This window comes from Budorcas taxicolor, chromosome 22 (genome assembly GCF_023091745.1).
Source record: "Budorcas taxicolor isolate Tak-1 chromosome 22, Takin1.1, whole genome shotgun sequence".
Lineage (NCBI taxonomy): Eukaryota > Metazoa > Chordata > Mammalia > Artiodactyla > Bovidae > Budorcas > Budorcas taxicolor.
In genome coordinates this window covers 16926986-16946851 of record NC_068931.1, presented here as the reverse complement: position 1 = coordinate 16946851, position 19866 = coordinate 16926986, and positions in this window count along the sequence as shown.

Genomic DNA, 19866 nt, shown 5'->3' with positions numbered 1-19866 from the left:
GATTTTGTAGCCCAAGAAAATAAAGTTTGTTATTGTTTCCATTTTTTCCCCATCTATTTGCCATGAAGTCACTGGACCTTAGTTTTTTGAATGTTGAGTCTAACGCCAGCTTTTTCACTATCCTCTTTCACCTTCATCAAGACAAGAGGATATTTAATTCCTCTTTGTTTTTTTCCATTAGTGTGATCTGAACCATCAGCATATCTGAGTTTATTGATATGTCTCCTGGCAATCTTGATCCCATCTTAAGCTTCATCCAACCCCACATTTTGCATGATGTGTTCTGCATATAAGTTAAATAAGCAGGATGACAACATACAGCCTTGATGTACTCCTTTCCCAATTTTGAACCAGTCTGTTGTTCCATGTCCTGTTTTAAATGCTGCTTCTTGACCCACATACAGGTTTCTCAGAAAGAGGGTAGAATAGTCTGGTATTCTCATCTCTTTAAGAATTCCCCACAGTTTGTGGTGATCCACACAGTGAAAAGCTTTAACGTAGTCAATGAAGCGGTAGTAGATGTTTTTCTGGAATTCTCTTGTTTTTTCTAAGATCCAAAGGATGTTGGCAATTTGATCTCTGGTTCCTCTGCCTTTTCTAAATTCAGCTTGTTTATCTGGAAATTTTCATTTCACACAGTGCTGAAACTTTGCTTAAAATATTTTGTGCATTACTTTGCTAGCATGTGAAATGACTGAAATTGTATGATAGTTTGAACATTCTTTGGCATTGCCTTTCTTTGGGATTGGAATGAAAACTGAACTTTCCCAGGTCTGTGGCCACTGCTGAGTTTTCCAAATTTGTTGGCATATTGAGTAAAACACTTTAATAGCATCATCTTTCAGGATTTGAAATAGCTCAGCTGGACTTCTGTCACCTCCACTAGTTTTGGTCATAGTAATGTTTCCCATGACCCACTTGAATTCACACTCCATTATGTCTGGCTCTAGGTGACTGATCACACAATTGTGGTTATGCAAGTCATTAGGACCTTTTTTGTACAGTTCTTCTGTGTATTCTTGCCACCTCATCTAAATACCTTCTGCTTCTGTTAGGTCCATACTGTTTCTATCCTTTATCATGCCCATCTTTGCTTGAAGTGTTCCCTTGTTATCTCTAATTTTCTTGAAGAGATCTCTCAACTTTCCCATTCTATTGTTTTCCTTTATTTCTTTGTGTTATTCACTTAGGAAGGCTTTCTTATCTCTCTTTGTAATTCTTTGAAACTCTGCATTCAAATGAGTATGTCTTTCCTTTTCTTCTTTGCCTTTCATTTCTCTTCTCAGTTTTGTAAGGCCTTCTCAGACAATCATTTTGTCTCTTTGTATTTCTTTTTCTTGTGGATAATTTTTATCACCACCTCCTGTACAATGTCATGAACCTCTGTCCATAGTTCTTCAAGGACTCTATCTATCAGATCTAAACTGGTCAACCACTTGTAAAAGAATGAAACTAAATCACTTTCTAACACCGCACACAAAAATAAACTCAAAATGGATTAAAGATCTAAATGTAAGACCAGAAACTATAAAACTCCTAGAGGAGAATATAGGCAAAACACTCTCCGAAATAAATCACAGCAGGATCCTCTATGATCCACCTCCCAGAATACTGGAAATAAAAGCAAAAGTAAACAAATGGGATCTAATTAAAATTAAAAGCTTCTGCACAACAAAGGAAAATATAAGCAAGGTGAAAAGACAGTCTTCTGAATGGGAGAAAATAATAGCAAATGAAGCAACTGACCAACAACTAATCTCAAAAACATACAAGCAACCCCTGCAGCTCAATTCCAGAAAAATAAACGACCCAATCAAAAGATGGGCCAAAGAACTAAATAGACATTTCTCCAAAGAAGACATACGGATGGCTAACAAACACATGAAAAGATGCTCAACATCACTCATTATTAGAGAAATGCAAATCAAAACCACAATGAGGTACCACTTCACACCAGTCAGAATGTCTGCGATCCAAAAATCTGCAAGCAATAAATGCTGGAGAGGGTGTGGAGAAAAGGGAACCCTCCTACACTGTTGGTGGGAATGGAAACTAGTACAGCCACTGTGGAGAACAGTGTGGAGATTCCTTAAAAAATTGCAAATAGAACTACCTTATGACCCAGCAATCCCACTGCTGGGCATACACACCGAGGAAACCAGAAATGAAAGAGACACATGTACCCCAATGTTCATCACAGCACTGTTATAATAGCCAGGACATGGAAACAACCTAGATGTCCATCAGCAGATGAATGGATAAGAAAGCTGTGGTACATATACACAATGGAGTATTACTCAGCCGTTAAAAAGAATACATTTGAATCAGTTCTGATGAGATGGATGAAACTGGAGCCGATTATACAGAGTGAAGTAAGCCAGAAAGAAAAACACCAATACAGTATACTAACACATATATATGGAATTTAGAAAGATGGCAATGACGACCTTGTATGCAAGACAGCAAAAAATACACAGATGTGTATAACGGACTTTTGGACTCTGAGGGAGAGGGAGAGAGTGGGATGATTTGGGACAATGGCATTGTAACATGTATAGTATCATGTAAGAATTGAATCGCCAGTCTATGTCCAACGCAGGATACAGCATGCTTCGTGCTGGTACATGGTGATGACCCAGAGAGATGTTATGGGGAGGGAGGTGGGAGGGGGGTTCATGTTTGGGAACACATATATACCCGTGGTGGATTCATGTCAATGTATGGCAAAACCTATAAAGTATTGTAAAGTAAAATAAAGTAAAAATAAAAAAAAATAAAAATAAAATAAAAGTAAAAAAATAAAAAATAAAAAAAAATAAATAAATAAAAATAAAATAAAATAAATCTACTTGTGACTTCCACTGCATAATTGTAAGGGGTTTGATTTAGGTTATGCCTGAATGGTCTAGTGGTTTTCCCTACTTTCTTCAATTTAAGTCTGAGTTTTGCAATAAGGAGTTCATGATCTGAGTCACAGTCAGCTTCTGGTCTTGTTTCTGCTGATTTTATATATGGCTTTTCCATCTTTGGCTGCAAACAACATAATCAATCTAATTTCAGTTTTGACAATCTGGTCATGTCCCTGTGTGGAGCTGCCTCTTGCATTGTTGGAAAAAGGTGTTTGCTATGACCAGTTCATTCTCTTGGCAAAACTCTGTTAGTCTTTTCCTTGCTTCATTATGTACTCCAAGGCCAAACTTGCCTGTTACTCCAAGTATCTCTTGACTTCCCACTTTTGCATTCCAGTCCCCTCTGGTGAAAAAGACATCTTTTTTGGTGTTAGATCTAGAAGGCCTTGTAGGTCTTCATAGAACAGTTCAACTTGGTCTTCTTAGGCATTAATGGTTGGGGTATAGATTTGGATTGCTGTGATGTTGAATTATTTGCCTTAGAAATGAATCTAGATGATTCTGTTGTTTATGAGATTACATCCAAATACTGTTTTTCAGACTCTTTTGTTGACTATAAGGGTTAATTCGTTCCTTCTAAGGGATTCTTGCCCACAGTAGTAGATAAAATGGTCATTGGAACTTAATTCACCCATTCCCATCCATTTTAGTTCACTGATTCCTAAAATGTTGATGTTCACTCTTGCCATCTCCTGTTTGACCACATCCAATTTACCTTGACTCATGGACCTCCCATTCTAGGTTCCTATGCAATATTGTTCTTTATGACATCAGACTTTACTTTCACCACCAGACATATTCACAACTAGGCATCATTTCTTCTTTGGCTCAGGCTTTTCATTCATCCTAAATGAGGAGCTATTTCTTGACTCTTCTCCAGTAGCATATTGGGCACCTAGCAACTTGGGAGGTTCATCTTTTACTGTCACTTTTTTTTTTTTTTTTTTTGCCTTTTCATATTGTTCATGGGATTCTCAAGGCAAGAGTGCTAAAGAGGTTTGCCATTCCCTTCACCAGTGGAGCACACATTGTCAGAACTCTTCAACATTTCCAGTCCTTCTTGAGTGGCTTTACACTGCATGGCTCATAGTTTCTTTAAGTTGTACAAAACTGATCCATGTGATCATTATGGTTAGTTTTCTGTGATTGTGGCTTTCATTCTGTCTGCCCTCTGATAGGTGAGGATAAGAGGCTTACATAAACTTCCTGATGGAAGGGACTGGCTGTGGGGAAAACCAGGCCCTGCTCTGGTTGTCAGGGCCATGCTCTGTAAAATTTTAACCCAATTTTCTGCTGGTGGGTGGGGCTGTGTTCCCTCCTTGTAGTTTGCCCTGAGGCCTCCTATGGATAATTTGTTTTATCAATCTGCTTATTTATTGATTCATATGTTCTGTCTTACCTCATTGGAACTTTTTTTGAATTTGCCACATGACTTGTAGGATCTTTGTTCCACGACCAGGGATCCAACCCAGGCCCACAACAGTGAAAGCGCTGAATCTTAACCACTTCACCACTAGGGAATTCCTCACACCTTACTGGAATTTAAGCTCCATCAGAAGAGTGATATTTTCTTATTTTCATCTATTTTTTCCAGAGGCATTTTAGACCATAATTACATTTTCTATTCTTTGGATGGGGCTTCCCTGGTGGCTCAGAGGTTAAAGCATCTGCCTGCAATGTTGGAGACCTGGGTTCGATCCCTGGGTTGGGAAGATCCCCTGGAGAAGGAAATGGCAACCCACTCCAGTATTCTTGCCTGGAGAATCCCATGGACAGAGGAGCCTGGTGGGCTACAGTCCACGGGGTCGCAAAGAGGATATTTAATTTGCATACACATTTATTGATCTACATATATTTTAATTAATTTATTCAATAAATACTTATTGAGCAATTGAACAATTATTATATACCAGGGAATTTTTTTTTTTTTTTTTTTTTGGTTTAGGGACAGGAGGAATGCAAAATCAAACCTCTGTCCTTAAGAATATTGGAGTTCAGAGGTGGAGACAGACATGAAACAGATAAGTAATAGACAGCATTTGAGATGGTGATTAGTGCTATGGAGAAATATAGAACATAGAAGCTAGAAAGGAGTTGTTATCTTTATTAAGAAAGGAAGATCTTATGGAAAACGTAAATTTTAAGTGGAACCCTGACTAAGTATTTACAGTGATTAAAATAAGATGTACATTGTAGATTTTAAACAGAGAAGTGAATCAATCTGCCTCCTTTTTTAAAAAAAACATTTTGGCTCTTGGATTGAATAAACCCTGTGGGGAGGCAGGATCCAGTGGAAATAAGGAAACTAAGGTAGGAAGTATATAATGGTCTACATAATAGGTGTCATTGCCAGGAACCAGAATATGACCAGTGTAGATAAGGAGAAATGATCAGATTCTATATATACTTTGAAGATACAGTATATGGAATTTGCTCATGGCATTAATGTACACTGTGGAAAAAGAGAGGAGTTAGGATAACACAGATTTTTGGCCTGATCCATTAGAATGATGGAATTAAAGGCTATGAAAAGAACAATTCTGAGAGAAGGGAAGAAATTGGAAATAGGTTTGGGGCTTGTTAAACTTAAAATGCCTGTAAGACATCCAGGTGGAAATGTCAAACAGTTTGGTTATACAAATTAAAATTCAGATAATTCACCCATTCATCTTAATAAATACTCACTAATTATTTCTGCTGTGTCAGAAATTGTGATGAAATGTTGTAACTACTAATTTGAAAAATATACTATCCCTATGTTTTAGGAATTTTCAGTTTAAAGGGGAAAAAAATGAGCAAGGATTTCCAATAAATAGGATAAAAGTTTCCCTGATACTCCAGGAATATGTAGCAATGGTAGGAAAGTTTTATTTGGTATTGGGTTAAGAAAAGAGGGTTGGGAGAGCTGATGCTTTGGCAGAGATTTGAATGGTATTTAAGTTAACCATATTGAGGGTGGGATCTAGAATGTTCCTTGCTGATTTTCAAGTACAGCTCATATCTCATTTCCATGACACTTTCCCATAAACTCATGCCAAGCATAAAGTATTTCTTGAAATTAAGCAAAACAAAGGGAATATGGATTTGACTTTGGGATTTTTATTTACAAAATAAATTCTTCAAGATAGGATATATTATACAGCTTACAGAATAATTTTTTAAATAATTATAAAATGTTATCCCTATACTTCATTTTGCAGTTTTTTCAAAGGTTTAATATTATCACAGTGAGGTGAATGAATGTTGTGATGTGCCCAGATCCTCTTTTAGGATTATAGTTTCAATTTTCCCAGCTCCTTGTAGCAGTCCCTTCTCTAGAAGTTGCCCTATAATGAAATGAATCCATTACCCAAGGTGAGCACTCCTCCCCAGGGTCAGCACACATCTAATGAATGTCAGAGCACAAATGCCTGTCATTGCAGGTTGAGTCAAGACACCTCTGAAGAGCCAGCTCATCTCCAGAATTCTCCATATGATTGGTTGGGTGTTCTGTTAACACTACCTCAAAGTTGAATTTCTCTTTCAGTCCAATTCTGCTTTTTTCATTTGATTAAAGGTTTTGTTCCTAAACATACTACCAAATAAACCTCTTGTAAGCCAATTTTTGACTTACAGTCTACTTTCTGGTAACTGTCTGTGGCAGACAGTGATATTCACATCATCCACAATATAGATCCATTTAGTAAATCTCAGTTAAACTCCCCGATTAGAATTAAGAATGTCCACTTTACTGAAATCACTATTATAACTTTGGAGTAAACCAATAGAAATATTCCTCATCTCCAAATTCTGCCAAACTCACATGTACCCTAAATTATGAGTGTGTGATTTTAATTTTGAATACCTCACCACTGGATGAATGTATAGTAATTGATGGGAAAGAATGACCTATACAGCATCTAGTTCAGAGACTGTGCCAAATCCTCCCATAGTTTTTGAGCTTCTCAGTCAGGCTTTGAAATTTTAGAAACATCCTTTTTAGGAAGAGCAACTAGAGAGAATCCAGAAGAGGAGAAAGATGATCTAAATTATGGAAAGTCAGGCAATCAATCTCACGTATATAAAAGATTTAAAGAGGATGCAATTTCTTGTTTGTTTGTTTGTTTAAGCTATCATGTCTTTTTATCCTTCTTTAATCCGAAACATTTCCAAAATCTTTCTTGGTTATCATGATGATATCGTATAGTGCACCTGTCTCCCCCTTTTCTTTTCAGTTTCTTTCTTTTTAATTGGAGGATAACTGCTTTACCATGTTGTGTTGGTTCTGCCATATAACAATTCACATAATTCACATCATCTCCTTCTGAAAAACCTCATTGTTGAGGCTCCCTCCACCTCCCATTCCACCCCTCTAGGTAGTCATGGAGTATCAGGCCAGGCTCCCTGTGTTATATAGCAGTTTCCCACTAGTTATCTATTTTACATATGATAGTGTATATACATCAGTGCTACTTTCTCAATTCATCTTATCCAAAAGAGGATGCAGTTTTAGCACTAAGAGTATGAAGCAACTTTGGACATATAAAGATACAGGAATAAAAGTGATGAAGAAGCAGGTTTTGCTCTTTGGCAACAGAGTTATCTCACAGTTACAAAAACATATTAACTGTAGTAAAGTGACACAAAGCCAAGGAAGTTGTGGAAAGATACTTGAATTGTGCTGAGGTCCAAACAGCTGACAGTCAAGGCCTTGTCCAGCTTTGATTTTTTCACCATAGTAGGCTTGGACAAGAAAGGGTCTCAGTTTGAAAAGCATATCAGAGCAACATGGTAATTTATATAGAAAGAGAAACATGTGTACTAGATATATTCATATTAAATAAAGGAAGAGATAAATCTGTATACTAGTTTTAACAGTTGTTGATATGGATGAAAATATTCTATGATGAGACAGCAACATAGCCTTGGTTTATTTACTTTTACAGTTTTAGAGAAATACACTGTATGCCAGAGGACAATGTATTTATCATTTTCTTTGTGGAAAAACAAAACAACAACAACAAAAAAAAACAACAAGCATTATTCTGTTGTTAGTGCATGCAGTGTTGCTATGTATATTTTTGTGCATGTCATCAAGTGTACACGTGGAAGAATTTCCCTAGGACATACAACTAAGGATGGTGTATGTGGGTCACAAGATGTGAGTTATCTATTTTAATAGAAAATGCTAAATTGATTACTAAAGTGATTGTATCCATACTCATTCCCACCAGCAATATGTAAAAACCAGTTACTCCCAGACAACATCAACACTTGCCTGTCTTACTGATTTTCTATTACTGTGTTGGGTGTGAAATACTCCCTTATAGAGATTTTACATTTCAGTGTCGATTATTTACAAATTCAGGATTTTTCCATACAATCATGTGATGTCCCTTCCTCTTTTGTGAAATGCCAACTAATTGCCCATACTGTGTGTGTGTGTGTGTTTTAAAATATATATTTCTCTAAATAAACTTCTTCCATATATTTTTCCTAATAAGTAATAGTTCTTTATATATTCTATATTTAATCTTCTTTAATTTTATGCATATGAAATATCTTCCTGCAGTGAGTGTTATGTTTTTATTACTTATGTAATAACCTTTTGAAAAATGAAAATGTTAATTTTAATATATTTATATTTATTGATTCTTTCATGGTTACACATATTGGATCTTGTTTAAGAAATTATTTTCTATGCTAAGGTCTTTAAGATGTTACTCTCTAATATTCTGCAATTTTGTCTTTACTAGTTAGACATTTACATTTAATTTTTTAACCTACCTAATGATTCCTGTTAGTAGTGTTAGGTAGAGATCCAAAAACATTTTTTAATGAACAATTGATTGTCCTGTGCTTAGTCACTCAGTTGTGTCCGACTCTTTGCGGCTGCATGGACTGTAGCCTGCCACAATCCTTTGTCCATGGAGATTCTCTAGGCAAGAATACTGGAGTGGGTTACCATGCCCTCCTCCAGGGGATATTCCCAACAGAGGGATGGAATCAGATCTCCCACATTACAGGAGGGTTTTTTACCATCTGAGCCACCAGGGAAGGTCCTCTGTCCATTGAGTTTTCCAGGTCAAAATATTGGAGTGAGTAGCCATTCCCTTCTCCAGGGGATCTTCTCCACCCAGGGATCAAACCAGAGTCTCCTGCATTGCAGGTGGATTCTTTACAATCTGAGCCATATACCTGGGATTAATCAACTTCCCTCGAGATGCTGTTGGTCTAACTTAGAAGGGTTCTTCCTCTTATCTCACTTGCATTCTCTCCCTAAATTAATTTCTATAACTTCACAATACATTTTGATATTTGGTAATATTTGAACTATTCTTGATATCTGCAGTGTACTGTTTATTCTTATACTTTGCTTTCCATACATATTTTAGAATCAATTCAATCGCTTCTCAGCCTTTTGGCTAAATTCAAGTGTAGAATCAACTTACTATTTTTTTTTTAATGCTGTCAGAATTTTTCCTGAAATTTATCTGGGGTAAAATTACATTCTTTCACTATTGTTTCTTCTTATTTATGAGCATGGTATATGACTCCATTTGTTTAACTATTTTAATGTCTTTCAGTAAAGCTCTATACATTTTTTCATAAAAGGCTTGCAAATTCTGTACTTTAAAAAGATTCATACTTTATTACCTTTACTTTTGGTGATTTTATATTGTTTTATCTTTTTTTCCCCAAAATATTTTTTTTACAGAAATGCAATTTATTGCATATACTAATTCTTAGTATTGAGAAACTTGCTAAATTATCTCATTAATATTTTTCATAGACAAATGTCCTTAGGAATGGCAATCTGACCATTTAAAAGGAAAGTTTAAAAGCCTATGAGAAATGGAGGCAAAGAAGAAAAAAAAAAGAACTTGAAGATACATAAGCGTTCCAGTCAACATCATTCTAGTGATGGAAAAATTTGCAATAAAATTCTCATAAATGGATTTTCACAAATTGAGTTTTTGTATTTTTCACTGGGATGTGTCTACTGCTAAGAAATTGTGTTCCGCCTTGTTCAGATACCAGGTTCTTTTCTTGCTGGAATGATGCTTTGGGGTTTATGATAGAAAAGTAAAATTTAACACCTTTCCCCTAACCTTCATCCCTTCTTCAAGATAAACTGCTATGTTTGATCCTCTTCCTAAAGTTCCTATTGACAGGACACCAATCATTTTATTTGCATACCACTTTCTTTTTATTATTATTATTTTTTTTAATTTTAAAATCTTTAATTCTTACATGTGTTCCCAAACATGAACCCCCCTCCCACCTCCCTCCCCGTAACATCTCTGTGGGTCATTCTTTCACAGGACTAAAAGTGCTTTACAGAACTAGTAACATCCAAGTTCCCAACGTAGACGGACAGATTATTTGTTCAAAAGGCAAGCTTATCAAGTCTACACTGCTTACCTTTCTGTGTGCAGAGTTGTATTGGCTGTCTTTGAAATGAGGGGAGCATCGGGTGTCCCTGGCACTTGACAAGCAGAGGTGCTGTAGATGTCTCTTCCAGGCCCTTTGGAGCAGCAGGCTGTGGGCTCCTTGTATCTGAAAGGCCATATGAACCTGCTGGGAAGAGGATGTGCCAGTTCTCCAGTGGTGTTTCATAGGGAATTCACTACCATGAGACTCAACTCCTTGGGTTGAAATTTATCAAGGAGTACTAATCACTCTAGGGGCTGTACTTGGTAACCAAGTCCCAGGGGTTAGGTAATGTCAAGTAATACCAGATACAAGTGTCTTTTTTTTATTATCAAAAATTATAATCTTTCTTTGGCCCTTCTTAAGTGTGGCTCTTCCACTCTGGTCAGGCTTACCTTTTCAGTTTCTCTGTAGGCATTTCATCTTCTTTTTTATGCTTTCCCAGGTGACCTTTTTTTTTTTTTTTTAAATCATTATTAACACACTGTTCTTGCTTTTCCAGTAATCAGATTACATGGGCATGACTTCTATTTCAATAATTCAAACTAAATTCATGTTCCTTTAGATTTTTAGTTTATGCATATATACATATATGTTGTAGTATCTATATAACTCCTAATATTGGGCTAGAAAAATTCAATCATGTTAATTTATGTTTGAGCCCTGCAGGCAAGCTGTATAATCATAGTATAATATGTATATCACTACACATGCATACATATCATTAAATATTAAAATATCACATACAATTGTTATATTATTCTTTATATGTTGCTTGACAAAATTTTCTTACTATTTATGCTTATGCTATTCCTGTTAAAGTGTTAAATACTTGAAGGCAGATGACATACATCTTTCTTCCTTAATTTATCATAGGTTTATAGTAAAGAAATATATTTGTATATGCATCTATATCAGAGTATATAATAATTTTTGAGTAACTAGAGTAACTGAGAAATATAATTTTAGCTTACAGGTTCTATTTAGTAGAATGTATCTACATGAAGTTTATATATGCTTGTATACATGTGATGCATACACATTATAGTCACTTAGCAAGTGATTATAAGTATCTATATATGTATACAAATGGATACATGCAATCTATATCATTATTTTATAATAATCAAGAAATTAGGTCCTTACACTGTAAAAACATTATGTAAATATAAAAGTTACACAAAGGTTTTTTTCTCACAATAATGTAAATCTAAGATTAAGAATATATCTCAATAGCTCTTAAGAAAATATATGCATAATTTATGTTTGATTTCAGTAGATTTACTCTCTAGGAAAACATAATCCAACGGTTTTCACTAAAGAAATATGTTATGGCTTGGAAAAAATATATTTTTAGTATCTAACTTGTACAAATAGTTCCCTCACAACAAACCCTTCTATTAGCATGTACATTTATAGTCATAAAACAACCTTTAAGCCACATTTTACTAAGCCCTAAAGCAGATGAAAATCAAATGCAGATGTGGAATGGGAGCCAAACAGATGCTGAAAAACCCTGTCAATATCCTAAAGGAATCTATTCCCTATCAGAGAGAAACTTAATTTCTACTATAAAGAATTTGATTATGTATTGTTATACAAAATGTGATTAATGTTTTGTGGTGATTAATCAACTGCAAAATATATAATTATGCCATCTGTATTTTTCCAGCTTCTTGTCACTTACAAATTCTGCAGGGGAGTAGGGAGGTGGGGTGTTGAGAACTTGTGGCATTTAGAGAGCTTTAAACCCACAGAAGACTCATCTGGGGAACTGAACAACTTGCAGACCTGATGCTAATTCTAATGAAAAAGGAATAAGATCATAAACAAAGAGACCCCCAAAGCCCTGCTGGCTCCCTGCAGAACAGAAGACTATGAAAAGGGAGGCCACTACCTCCTAGACACATCAAAAACTAGTTCCCATGGTTAAATTGCCATTTGTTTTTCATTCCAATAACAGGTTACAAACTTCATCTTGACTAGTGAAAGTAATCGCATCAGTGCCAGGCAAGGATCCGTCCTTTATTTCAATACATCAATAAAATAAATATTTTTTGCATCTCTATTCTACTACAATCCAAGATGTAAGACTGCAATTAAGGTTTATGCTGCAACCCATATGCATTCCTTCCTAAAACTTGAAACTGTTAGAGTTGTATTTACACATGTGTCCCAGCTGGAAAAAAAGTTTCAATATAGTTGTGAGCTGCTTATTAAGTTGAATTCTGCAGAAAACCTCAGGTTTTAATACATCATTTTGACCTAGATAATGCTAGATAATATGTTTCATTGATTTATTTTTTTCATTTTACTATTGTTTTGGGGGGGAGCATTATGTAGAAACAGTTTAAAATGAGTTCTGCTTCAAATTCCCAGTGGTTTTCAGTATTAATAAGAGTAGCATCTACTTGTATGCTGAAGAGTAGCACAGGGAGATGTAGTGATTTTCTCAAAGAATGTTTCTTTAACTCTGGATATATGTAAGAATTGTATGGAATTTATATTTTAAACATAAAGTCTAGCTTACACCTGCAGAGATTAATTGTCCTGGCATGCAATCTAAGCATTGATATTTTTAGAAGTTTCCAGATGATATCCCTTGGACAGCAAGGATATCAAACAAGTCAATCCTAAAGGAAATCAACACTGAATATTCTTTGGAAGAACTGATGCTGAAGCTCCTGATGCAAAGAAACAAATCACTGGGAAAGACACTGATGCTGGGAAAGATGAAGGCAGGAGGAAAAGGGGATGACAGAAGATGAGATTGTTGAATAGCATCCCTGATTTAATGGACATGAGTTTGAACAAACTCTGGGAGATAATAGAATCTGCCTGCAATGCAGGAGACCTGTGTTTGATCCCTGGGTTGGGAAGATCCCCTGGAGAAGGAAATGGAAACCCATTCCAGTATTCTTGTCTGGAGAATTCCATGGACAGAGGAGTCTGACAGACTACAATCTATGGGATCACTGAAAGTTGGACACAACTGAGCAGCTGTCACTCACACTCTCTGGGAGATAGTTAAGGACAGGTAAGCCTGGGGTCCATGCTGCCCTCCGTGGAGTGGCAAAAAGTTGAACATGACTGAGTGACCAAACAATGACAAAAACAACACAAGATGATTTCCAGGTAATGTCTTCTAGAATGAATATCCAATAAGCCAGTGGCTCAAGTGTGGTCCTCAGACCATCAGTTAAGCAGCACCTGAAAACTTGTTAAAAATGTAAATTATCAACTTTCATTACACACATATTAAGTTTGAAAATCTGGCATGAGATCCAGTGGACTAGAATGCAGTAAGTTCTACAGGTAACTTGAATATAAGCTATTTTTCCTCAAACTTTAGACTGCATTAAAATCAGAATTTCTGATATAGTACATTCGGTGTGAGGCTGGAGAATCTGTATTGCTAACTATTTTCAATGTGATGCTGATTCTACTAATTGAGGGATTGCTGTTTGGATACTGCAAGTCTAAAATGTTGCAACAAATATAAGCCAAGACTAAGATATATATATATATATATATATATATATATATATATACACATATATATATGTGTATATATATATTGTTATTGTTCAGTCACCCAGTCATGCCCAACTCTGCAACTCCATGTTGTTTAATGTTGTATATTGTCCGTCTTAATTTAAGAATTACTCCTTTGTCAAAGATAACCTTTGTAAAACCTTTAATTTCAAACTCCCACAGGTGATACCCTCCCAGTCTCATTCCTGATTCTAGAACAAAAGCTAAGTGTGCACAGGCATTCATTGATTTTGTTCATTACTGAATGTGGGTTTAGCTCTCAATAAACACTTATGCATGAGAGAGAAAATGAGAGAATATTTTGTTTGAGATTATCAGGAAATTTAGTCAAGCAAAAGATTCACTTATTCTTTTCAGCTGTTGTTTTACTTAACTGACAGGTTGTTTTGAAATAATATTGACTAAGTGTATTTTGCTTAAAATATTGAATCTATCTAATTTAGCAACCGGCCACAAGCAGACATCTTTTGACCAGGTTTCCCGGATCTGAACCAAAAAAATCATGAAACTGAACAATTATTTTTCACACATAGTTTGTAGAGGGAAAATTTCCTTCTGGAGAGAAGGAAGAAAATAATGTATGGACTTAAAGATTTAGGAAAAGAGAAGGGGAACTATTCTCTGTGATAGGTCATTACACAACCAGTCTCAAAAACACTGCTCTCACTACATAGGGTTCCTGTACACTGCTTTCAGAGGGATCTGGCTCAAAACTGTAACAAAACTGTTTCTGGGAGTTGAGAGCAAGAAGTTGATTGTTCAATATGCCATTTCTACCTGTGTATAATAGAGGGTTTTTTGCATATTTTACAAAAATTTCAGAAGATGTCAGATTCTGCCAAATTTAGCATATTTCCTCAAGATGTCAAAAAGACTAGATTTATCAATTTTTGTGATCTGGATCATATGCTAAAGTTATTAGTCTATCAAAAATTTACAAAACTAAACAAGAAGCAAGAATGCTGGTGTGGGTTGCCATTTCCTTCTCCAAGGGAACAATATTCTAAATGCTGGCAAATGGCTTTATCACACATCAGTTCAGTTCAGTTCAGTTCAGTTCCTCAGGCGTGTCCAACTCTTTACAACCCCATGGACTACAGCACACCAGGCTTCCCTGTCCATCACCACTCCTGCAGCTTGCTCAAACTCATGTCCATCAAGTCAGTTATGCCACCCAATCATCTTGTCCTCTTCCGTCCCCTTCTCCTCCTGGCTTTAACCTTTCCCAGTATCAGGGTCTTTTCCAGTGAGTCAGTTCTTCCCATCAGGTGGCCAAATTACTGGAGTTTCAGCTTCAGCATCAGTCCTTCCAATGATATTCAGGATTGATTTCCTTTAGGATTGACTGGTTTGATTTCCTTGCAGTCCAAGAGTCTTCTCCAACATCATATTTCAAAAGCATCAATTCTTTGACACTCAGCTTTCTTTATAGTGCAACACTCTCATCCATACATAACTACTGGAAAAATCATAGCTTTGTCTAGACAGATCTATATCAGCAAAGTAATGTCTCTGCTTCTTAATATGCTGTCTAGGTTGATCATAGCTTTTCTTTCAAGGAGCAAGTGTCTTTTAATTTCATGGCTGCAGTCACCATCTGCAGTCACTTTGGAGCTCCCCAAAATAAAACCTCTCACTATTTCCATTGTTTCCCCATCTATTTGCCATGAAGTCATGGAACCGGATGCCATGATCTTAGTTTTTTGAATATTAATCTTTAAACCACTTTTTTTCACTCTCCTCTTTTGCTTTTGTCAAGAGGCTCTTTAGTGCTTTTTCACTTTCTGCCTTAAGGGTGGTGTCATCTGTGTATCTCATGCTATTTATATTTCTCGCAGCAATCTTGATTCCAGCTTGTGCTTCAGCCAACCTGGCGTTTCACATGATGTACTCTGCATATAAGCTAAATAAGCAGGTTGACAATATATAGCCTTGATGTACTCCTTTCCCAATTTGAAACCAGTCTGTTGTTCCATGTCCAGTTCTAACTGTTGCTTCTTGACCTGCAGATTTCTCAGGAGCCCATAAGGAACATTAAAAAAAAAAAAAAAAAAAAAGCAGGTTATTCTTTTGGAATTTGGAGATGACTCCCCCCACCCAAAATGAAAGTATTGTTTAGTAGAAAGAGAACAGAATCAGGGAAATATAGCCACTATTTTCTAATAATGCCAAATGGAGTATAATCTATAAAAATATTAAATCACTTTGCTGAAACCAATATAGTATTGTAAATAAACTATACTCTATTTTAAAACGAATCAGAATTCAATTACATGGGAAAAATACTTAAAGAAAAAATTATAAAATAGAACCATTCCAACAAAACTTGAATGTACAATAAACTATTTCAAAGAGTTTATAATAGTAAAGTAAAACATATGGACTTCTCTAGAGGAACAATCAGTAAAGAATCCACCTGAAATGAAGATGACCACCTGAAATACAGGAGACCTGTGTTCAATTCTTGGGTCATGAAAATTCCTTGTAGAATGAAATGGCAACCCACTTCAGTATTCTTGCCTGGGAAATTCTATGGACAGAGGAGCCTGGCAGTCTACAGTGTATGGGGGTAGTAAATAAAATTAAATATAAAATGGGTTTTAATGTAGAGTAACGGCAGATACATAATTAAAATTTTAAAGGAAAAGAAATGAGAAAAAGATTAAAACAAGCTTTATTGTCAGAACTAGATATAGACTTGACTCTGCATAAATTAAGTCACTGATCTTTAGAAGCACAACTGTGCAAAGGGCTAGAAAAGATATAACAATCAGGTGTTATCACAGATTGATGGTGTAATATTTCCAATTTCTATGTCTTTTTGAAACGAAATGTCTTTGAATTCCAGAAAATTCAAAATATTGACTGAGAGAAGAACTTATAATCTGTACATATTTGAGAAAGAAATTAAGAAGTACTATTTGTATAGGTACAGATTTATTTTGAAAACTGTTGGGCGAAAAATGAAAGCTGCAGAAGGGTAAGAACAGAATGAAAATACTTATGCAGAGTTTAAAGCACATGATGTATGGTTCGTGAACATATTAGAGTGAGACAGCTCTCAATGTGAAAGTGGAGAATGTGTGGAGAAAGGAATGCAGGGAGGAGTCCCGTAAAAATTGACAAAAGTTACATGAAATCTTAATTTCTGGAGGCCCATTAGATCATTTTATTTTTTTGAATAACATGATCTTTACAAATTTGAAGAAGTAAAGAAAGTGACATTATATAGTTTTGTCTCAGAGTGGAGGAGAATAGAATATTGTGTTAATTTCATCATTTATGTGGATAATTGTTTACCTTTTGTGAGCGGAGTACCAGGTTGGATGGACATTATAGTCAGATGGATACATTTCTGTTTTCAAAGAGTTTGCAAATTCAAAGCCCTGCCTGATGTAGGAAAAGTGAAGGAGGGTGAAATTCTAGGTAAACATTTTTATTTCTTATCATTTTGTAAATAATTCCAGTTTCAGTCAACTGTGATCTCCTTGTGATCTCATTTTAATATCACAGTAAAAAGAATTCAACTCCAGGAAAATCAAAGTATATTAATTTTCACTTATTGGTTAAATGTTATTTCTCTGTGTTCTGACCATTACCAGTTCTTTGTAAAAATAATCACTGATGCTTTGTTACAGAACTTCAACTTTCCAAAGATACCATAGCAGGGTAACCAATTAAAGGAGATCATTAAGGAAATATATTGCAATTAAGTTTATATTCAGCAGATAGGCCTTGTTGCTAGATAAGAGGAATCTTTTAAATGTGGACTATTCATTTATTTTTACATTTTATCATGTTGATTATCACAGCATGAGGCATTCTTTTAGATTAAAAACGTTGTGAAACGTTAAATTTAAAAATGAAAAAGTCAATATGCACAATTAAACAATTATCACTTTCAACCTAGACTCACAAATGAAAATAAATAGGTAAGACAAGAGCATATAAACACTTAGGGGGTCTCAGTTATACTCACTGCCTCTGTAGCAGCTCCATTAACTTGAAACCTTGGGTTGTTATTAAGAAATTACAGTCTTGCCTCAGGAAAGGAGTAAAGTTATGCTTGTTCATAAGCCTGAGCTATATCTTCTTCATCATAAGAACAGGGATTCTCCCTTCAAATGTGGAGTAGATACGTGTTTTAACGTGTAGTTGTTGTTCATTTGCTAAGTTGTGTCCAACTCTATGCAAGCCCATGGATTCCAGGTTTCCCTATCCTTCACCGTCTTCTGGAGTTTGCTCAAACTCTTATCCATTGAGTTGGTAATTCCATTCAACCATCTTGGCCTCTACCATCTCCTCCTCCTGCCTTCCATCTTTCCCAGCATCAAGGTCTTTTCCAGTGAGTCAGCTCTTTGCATCAGATTGCCAAAGTATTGGAGCTTCAGCTTCAGCATCAGTCCTTTCATTGAATATTCAGTACTGATTTCCTTTAGGATTGACTGGTTTGATCTCCTTGCAGTCCAAGGAATTCTCAAGAGTCTTTTCCAGCACCACAGTTTGAAAGCATGAATTCTTCAATTTGTTAATGTGGTGAATTACATTGATTGATTTGTGGATATTGAAGAATCCTTGCATCCCTGGGATAAAGCCCACTTGGTCATGGTGTATGATCTTTTTAATGTGTTGCTGGATTCTGATTCCTAGAATTTTTTTAAGGACTTTTGCATCTATGTTCATCAGTGATATTGGCCTGTAGTTTTCTTTCCTTGTGGCATCTTTGTCAGGTTTTGGTATTAGGGTGATGGTGGCCTCATAGAATGTGTTTGGAAGTTTACCTTCGTCTGTAATTTTCTGGAAGAGTTTGAGTAGGATAGGTGTTAACTGTGGGAGGGGGGTTCAGGGTTAGGAACTCATGTACACCTGTGGTGGATTCATGTCAATGTATGGCAAAACCAATACAGTATTGTGAAGTAAAAAAATAAAATAAAATAAATAAATTTTAAAAAAATAAAATAAAATTTGAAAAAAAAAAAAAAAGCATCAATTCTTCTGTGCTCAAGTTCTTTATGGTCCAACTCTCAAAACCATACATGACTACCAAAAAAAAAAAAAAAAAAGGAGTTTTAACCTGTGACATTTAACACATGCACAATCTACCTCTCTTTCTTTCAAAATGTACTTTCAAATTCTATTAGCTTTCTAAGTTTGCACCTCAAGGCAAAGTCTATGTCTCAAATATACAGCAATGACAGAGAAAATATAAAAGAAGAACCATACCAAGCCACCTTACCTGTCTCCTGACAAACCTGCATGTGGGTCAAGAAGCAACAGTCAGAAGCTTACATGGAACAACCAACTGATTCAAAATTGGGAAAGGAGCACAACAAGGCTGTATATTATGGCCTTGTTTATTTAACTGAAATGAGGAGTTATTTGTTCAGTAGCTAAGTAACCTGTGACTCGTTGTGAGCCCATGCACTGCAGCATGCAGGGCTACCCTGTTCTTCACTGTCTCCTATAGTTTGCTCAGATTTATCTACATTGAGTCAGTGATGTTATCTGAAAATGCTGGGCTGGATGAATCACAAGCTAGAATCAAGATTGCCAATTTGATTGAGAAATATCAACAACTTTAGTTATGCAGAGGATACCACACTAATGGAAGAAAGTGAAGAGGAACTAAACAACCTCTTCAGGGTGAATGAGGAGAGGGAAAAAGCTGGCTTAAAGCTCAACAATCAAAAAACTAAGATCATGGCACCTAGTCCCAACACTTCATGGCAAAAGATGGGGAAAAAGTGGAAGGTGTGACAAATTATATTGTCTTGGGCTCCAAAATCACTGTGAACAGTGACTGCAGCCATGAAATTAAAAGACACTCACTCCTTGGAAGGAAAGTTATGGCAAAATTAGACAGCATATTAAAAAGCTGACAAAAATCTGTATAGTCAAAGCTATGGCTTTTCCAGGAGTTATGTATGGATGTGAAAGTTGGACCATAAAGAAAGCTGAGCACTGAAGATCTGATGCTTTCAAATTGGTT